Source organism: Teleopsis dalmanni, chromosome 2 (assembly GCF_002237135.1).
Source record: "Teleopsis dalmanni isolate 2A chromosome 2, ASM223713v2, whole genome shotgun sequence".
NCBI lineage: Eukaryota > Metazoa > Arthropoda > Insecta > Diptera > Diopsidae > Teleopsis > Teleopsis dalmanni.
The window spans coordinates 45,433,651-45,439,992 of NC_051847.1; positions in this window are offsets into that span (position 1 = coordinate 45,433,651).

Sequence of the window (6,342 nt, forward strand, 5' to 3'; positions counted from 1 at the left end):
GTACCATTTTTTGAACATGAGTACCAGAGTACCAAACGGAAAAAAAGTACCAATTTTGGTACTAAAGTACCATAAGTGGCAACCGTGGAACTAGGCTCATCTAAATCAGAAAGCAAGGGCATGAACTAGGTAGCAAGGGCGATATAGAAGGAGGAGGGGTTACGGCTAACTAGCGGGGGTTGAATCAACAATATACTTTGTGACTGGGTTCACGAAAGACATGGTTATAAAAGCGGATAGTGGAGAAGATATGGTCCACTGCATCGAAGTAGTGTCGAACAGTAATGAACTCTAACAAAATTTTTAATTAATTAAAATACATTAATTAATTGGAATTTTGATCGATTATGCAACTGTTTCGAATAATGCCTATCAACACCGGCTTTGGAATTATACTTTGTATTTAATTATTCGTAAAAAGTTTTTTGAGACTACAAGTAGCAATGGTTGAGCTTATACCCTGCCGAATTTGATTTAATTATTATTAATTATTAATAAACTTTTACAGAAAATTAACAAACTTCAAGTTCGAACACACTAATCAAGTACGGCTTTGCGTCAGTAGGTTAATTCACTCCGAGTTACAAATTTGTAGGGTACGAGTTCAATACTTGGTACTTACAATCTCAAACCATCATTTAGGAGTAATTAAATATGAGAAATAATTCTAAGACCACTAATGACGAATATTTGGCAATACTCAAAAACGCGGTATGCTCAGCATTAAATTAAAATATTAGAAAAGAATTTTTGTTGCTGTAGTTCATGACTGTTCGAAACCTCTCTATGAAATAAAAGAGCGTAATAAAATATGCAGTATACTTAAGATATCTCTGCATTTTATATATTGCTAGAATTTATAAAGCAATATTACCAATCAAAAATGTATCTTTTATACATTTTCTATGTAATATTAAAAAATTGAAATTTTTGGAAAATTTCTTAATTTTCATAATTTAATGTAAATTGTTTTCGTTTGAGTTCAAGTTTATAAGATTCCATAGAAATTCTTATTATATGAAGCCAATTAATTTATTCAATTATTTACTTGTTATGGGATTTCAGTGTTTTCCGACAACACTGGCAATAGCAATAAACGAAAATATTTCCATTAAATCTAATTTTAAAATTTTTTTTTTTTAAACAAACTCTTCATATCGGGAAAGTCAAATACACTTGTATGAAAATAGGCGCACAAGTGCATTGCGAAAAGGATAACAGGGCTTAAGTGCCTCACGCAAGGTGTGCTAACTTGTCTGATATAATTAAACGTAATTTAACCCATTTTTGAAGGAACAGCTACAAAACGAAATATATACATTTACATAGTTTACATGTGAATTTAGCTGTTAGTATCTACATCCACCTTTAAACTCATATATGGTAATAATTTACGTATAAGTATATATAAATAGTCAAGTGTTTGTGTGAATATATATTTCTGGCATTTCTGTCCATACGTTCAGGTTCTCGTACAATTAAACAAGTGTCAGAGGAATTTTAAATTTTAATGAAAGTCGCTACTTTACAACACATTCATTTAATAAAATATATATTAGTTTAGCAAATAGGTTCATTTACTGCTATACGTATGTACAGTGGTAGTATTGTGTATATTATATCATAAAGCCATACAAAATGTAATTCAATGCCGGGAGCATAAATGTTGTTTATTTAGTTCAAAAGTTTTAAAAGTTAATTTGTGGTAATTTTATATATTTTACTCCATGTGCAGAGGCTCCACGCTGGCATAACAGCACCGAAATGGGTGTACTTACCTCATTAGTTACTCGTGTACTCAGTCGTTTGCCTAAACGACTGTTGCTTAAAGTTTCTAATTATAGGGAGGTTTCCTACAGTCTAAGCAAAGTTTCCAGATATTTTTGAATGGTATATGGACATGTTTGCTTTTGTTATTACCACTAGAAGAGCGTATTTGAAACGACTATTTATGGTAAATTTATATGACTTATGGCTTATGGCTTACAAAAGTAAATTTGTTACTAAAGTTACTAAGTGTTACATTGACATGAGTCTAGTTTCTTTCTGTCAACGGCAAAGATATAAGTTTAAATATTAAACTAGTAGTTAGTTTAAAAATGCAATGAATTTGTGAAGTTTGGAAGAGGCAACAACTTTTATATTCATTTCAATTTTACCATTGAATTATTAATTTTGTACCTTTCAATTTAAAGTTACTGAAGTCAAAAACTCAAAATTTTTTACCATATTAAACAATTACAAATTTGTGTCAAAGTTAAAATAAAGTTTACAACAGTACAACAGTAGTAACTTTTTTACTTAATAAAATTATTGTATTTAATGAAGAGGTTTCGAACAGTAGTGAACTGCAACAGCAAAAATTTTTATTTATTTTTAGCTAATTGAATTTACACTGATCATACAACTGTTTTGTGTATTGCCAAATGCCAAAGTGGTCTTAAAATTGAATTATTATTTAATTATTCGTAAAAAAATTTTTTAAGACTGCAAATAACAAGGGTTAAACTTGTACCCTGCCGTGCCCCCATAATTCCACTTTGGCATCACCTTTTTATAATTATTCATATAGATTTTCTTACGTTTTGTGATTTATTCGGAAACAAATAACAAATTTAAATCTCCCAAGCACTCGACATTATTCATTCCTTTAACTTTGGATTTATATTCAGCAATCTACCAAAAAAAACAGAATAGATAGAATGGTTTCAATAGAATAGAGTCATCATCGTGCTTTTCAAACCTTTTCTGATTCTATACAGAATGTTTTCTCATTTTAAAGAAATGCTTAATCTACACAAGGAATTCACACACTTCCAACACTTAGAAAATTATAAAGCATCGTCACTTGAACCACTGTATTTGGAAACTTGGCAAATTATTATGAAATTTTAACCAATATGCTTCAAATGCTGCTACTTTCTAAAAATTGTATGGACTTACAAATAATAGTGTCATCTGTAATGTATATTTAGTAAGAGATATAAAAGTGATTTATTTTGTTAAAGATAGCCACGTGTCAAACCTGAAACCTAAGTGCCGAAAAATAATATGAAAATAAAATTTAAAAAAAAGTTAAATAAACCAAAAACGTGATCAACAATATAATAATTATTATATGTAGAAAAAAATAGAATAGAATACAAATTATACAGGGCACTAAGACCTAATGCAACAGATTACTGCGGTCATAGCTAAAATCTTATGCTTTTAAGCTTGAAACACCGATCTGAAGATATTACACTCTTTGGAGAAGGTCAGAGCGTTAATTGTTGAAGAAATGTCAACTTTATATTGGGGTAGGATACACAGGTTCAACAACCTTCTCTTAGTCTAGATCAAAGCCGAATAATGATGAAGAATGTGACTAGAGGTCTCAATCTTCTCAAAACCAAATTAAAATTCTGTACATTAATTCACTTATTATAAAATTTATATATATATATTCTGTTAAATAAAGAGATAACAGAATTAAAGAATGATTTTTTGCTTTATTCCCTCTTAAAGTGCAATCCAACTGAAATAGTTGTGAAGTTTGAATAACCCATTTTCGAATAAGAAATACTTGTTTTTTAAAATGTTTTTAAGAATATAAAGATAAGTCTTAAATAATGGGTGACTAAACTTTATTGCAATGATTTTAATGATTTCTCTTCTTATTTTCTCATTATAGCAGAAATGCAATATGAAATTGTGAAAAAATCTCCCTCCCATAAGACTCTATCGATTGAAAATTTATTATTTGAAACAAAACGTTTTGAGAATTGCATAAAGCCAATACATAAGTATGGAAATATAAGAAATATAAAATTATACAGCGAAAGAATAATAACTCAAAATAAAGCCAACGTAATTGAGTTGGAAGAAGTTTTGTTCTTTTTAAATTGATCCCAGGGCGTCTGCATTTCAGTGCAGCAAATATCATTGCATATTGCATGGGAGGATTGAAATTGCATTTGATTCATAACTTGCTTTATGCGCTGTGGGGCATCGTTTGCAAATTGGATGCTTCGCTCGAGTGTCCTCATGCAAATGTCAATTGCCTGCACGATATTTGCGTTCGCCAGAAGTACGGATATAGTTGCTACTACTGGTATTTGTGTTAGTTGCTGTTGCTATAATCACCGTTGGTGTTGGGCGTCATTATACAGCAATTCACTCATGCAATTTAATTGACAATAGCACTCGAAATGCCACATCAAATGCAATCAAAAATTAAGCCCACCAACCAACCACATTGAATTGATAATATGACTCAAAATAATTAGTATTATACGATATAAATATTAAGCATATTACGAGGGTAATTTGATAAGTCAGAAATAGTTACATGTAATAAGTTTTAATGTAAATATATAATTTATGTTTGTTTTTTTTTGGACAAAATTTAACAAAATATAAAAGTTGAAGTCTAGATAATTTGTGCAATAATTTGTCCAAACCTCTCTCATTTCGACAAGTTTTTGACGCATACAAGATTTGATAAAATTGCAAAAATAGAGAAGGAAGAATTTTGCAGTTCAATTAAGCACAACTTTATAATAAAAAAGCAATTTTTATTCTAAAACAAAGAAGAACAATAAATAGTTTAATAAGGCATATAAAAACTATATACCATCTTTAAGAATAATTCAAGGCATGTTTTCTGTGTTTCACTGGTATTATATCAACACTAAAGCAGGTGAAGACCTAGTACTTTCCATGCAAATAACTACTATAGATATAATGAACAAAATCCAACTATTATTGAAAGTTCGCCTAAAAAAATGTTCCATATTCCCGATATTTACTATATCGTTAATTTACTATATATAGGTTAATAAGTTCATAACATTTTGTCATAATATTTGCATTAAAGCAAGTTGTCAGCATGTTCCGTGCAACGATTAATTACAGTCAATGAAAAATAATACAAATAACAAATAAATATTAATACAAACACTTTCAGTCAAGACGAAAGGCACTCCACTCCCTGACATTAATTTCTCAGTTGCCCCACTTGCAACAGTTAAAAACAAAAATCTGAGCATTGCCAAGCAAGATTGGCCAGATGAATCCTCTTGCCAGCTCTCCAAAATCACCTAGTCTAAACTAAACTAAGCTTCAACAAAGGCATAATCTGCTCAGTACTACGATATCGATGCTGACCGAAATAGAAGGGTATGCTGTGTCTACTCTATAATGTCTTTTGTAGAAGCTGTGACCCTGGGGATGAAGAGGAAACTGTGCTCCACTTCATGTCCAAAGAGAAGATCTAAAATCTTCTTATCGACAAACTGAGCTGTTATCCTGCAAAATTAGGTATTTAGTTAAGAGTATAAAATTGTCGTATTGGGTCATCTTTACATAATGGTGGAGTCATACCTTTCTGTGTAGTCGTACGCTGACGTTTAGCTATTGCATGTTATATGTTATATATATTATATATTGAATGAAACTATGTACAAAAGAAACTATGTCCAAAAACAGCTACAACGTAAGTAGAAACTTAATGTATTCCTTTCTTTTACTCTGTGTATCAGTGACTTGTTAAACAACTATTATATATTGTCAAGTATAAAATCATGGAAATATATAAACCAACAAAAATTGCTTTTATCAGGACACATAATGAATATTCTCCAAGAGGTAGTTAAGACAAAGCAACAATTATTTTGGCACAACATTTGCTTTTACTCAGCTGGATCATTTTTTTGGCACGTACTGTAATTATCATTTGAGACCAAAATTGACAAAACGCTTGGAAAAATGCTTTAAATCTAGCAAAATTAATAACAACTTGAAGCACTGCCAAGCACGTCCTTTCCGCTGAGTAGTTGAATACTCTCCTGTCAGAAAGTAGAAGGCGAAGCGTTGCCTGCTGCCTGTTGCCTGTTGCCTGTTGCGACAGGAAATTATAACTTTCATTTGAGGAAACAATGCAAGCGCGTGAAAAGTATACGCGACTCAAGCGAAAATGGAACCAGACAATGGCATAAATCCAACTAAACGGCTATGTTCACAGTTGGCGCTATTTGCATATCCTGTGATATACACAGCGACAACGACGTACTCCCACATTATAAGACAAAGAATTATAATTAAATGTGTTATGAAGACAAGAAAAATTTTGTTCAAGTGGGGGGGCTCTTATGTGCTCCAAAGACATGGAAAACAAATTTTTCTATTAATGCTTTAGTTTTATTATTGTTAGTGTTAATTGTTAAACAAATTATTTAAAGGATTTGAGTGGCCTTAAAAGGCTTAATGGATAAACGTCCTCCACTTACGGCGTTGGCATTATGTACAAAAATTGTCAATATGTAATAATTGTTGCGAGGTAATAAAAACTTGGAATGGAAA